The following is a 1,365-nucleotide window of genomic DNA, read 5'->3' on the forward strand; positions in this document are numbered from 1 at the left end:
GTAGGATTGGGACTGCTGCTTCCATTTCCTGCTATTTTCACCCCACTCCTAGCACTGTAGGATTACAGAACTGGTTTCCTTCCTTCCTGCGTGTGGAGCTTTAAACTGGAGTACAGTTTGCACTGACTGGCTGTTGCAGGGAACTAAATTGTCTGCTCCTTTAAGAGCAGAAGCAGCCTAGGGAGAGGGCCGTAGGAGCCAGGCAGAAACCCCCCAGTTGTACATTACTATGGCAGCAGGGTAACAATGGAATTACCCTGCACCTGCACCCAGTCAGCTGACCAGAAGGCAGGGCCCTGGGCACATATAAACCCCAGGGCTGAGGCCAGCAGGGGTTAGTTCTCTAGTAGAAGCCAGGGGAAGGAACCTGCAGCGAAGAATTGATCAGAGATGCTGTGGCCACCTGATATGCTGCATATAGGGTTAATGGGGATTCAGGAGCTCACCAGGTACCCTGGTCTACAAGGCACTTAATGCTGGGGGGCGGGAAGTTTGAAAGAGACAGAGTGCACCCTGAACTGGTTATATTTTGTTTTAGCCCAGGAGCTCATATTTTGGTTGCTGTTTATAAACTGGTGGACCAGGAAGAGGCTATTGTGGAGAAGGAGACCTCACTGGGGCTACACTATGGTGCTACACATGAGCAGGTGAAGCACCAGAGGGCACAGAGACAAAGGGGCTGTGGAGAATCCAGCACCAGTGTGGGCACAGAGACAGGGCTGCAAAGAGCCCAGTGATGAAGGAGAGGCTGAGCTACATCAAGGTGTCAAGTATCTCAGTCACTTGCAGACCTGTAGGCCACCGCCTGCCGGCTGACTCGAGTGAGACGGTTTCTAATTTGGAGATCTACACATCCATGCTTTTCACCTGCCACGACTTGGTGTTAAAGGAGTTGGTTCAGTACCTGGATGTGTAGTCCCATTAGTCATCCCACCATTGTCCCGAGGAGGTCCTACATTCCTGAGGGCTCTGCCACTCCTACACCCTTGCCCGTTCCACCGGGTTCTGATCAGCCGCTTAGTCCTGCAGCGTGACTTCCATCCCAAGCAGAAGAAAAACAAAAGAAAAAGAACAAAACCCGGTGCTCTTGGCCTGGGGTTATGATTCCAGCTCCTTTTAACCGAGCAAAAAAATAAAACTGACTTTTGGGAGGTCAGTCCCTCTCTTTGTCCCCTACCCATGCTTGGGTGGCTCTTCCTGAGCCTCTTATAGAGGTTGTCATGATTCCCCTCATCCCATTAGGTGCATTTGTGACACCATTTTGGCTTGTACCACTTTTAGGGACTTTATGGTACCGCAAGTCTTAGTGCCCCTCTATTAGGGACTTTATGGTACAAAAACTCTGCAGGGCTCCCCCCCCCCCCC

This window comes from Gavialis gangeticus, unplaced genomic scaffold, assembly GCF_001723915.1.
Source record: "Gavialis gangeticus isolate Ggan-Ray unplaced genomic scaffold, GavGan_comp1, whole genome shotgun sequence".
In the NCBI taxonomy this organism is placed as follows: Eukaryota; Metazoa; Chordata; order Crocodylia; family Gavialidae; genus Gavialis; species Gavialis gangeticus.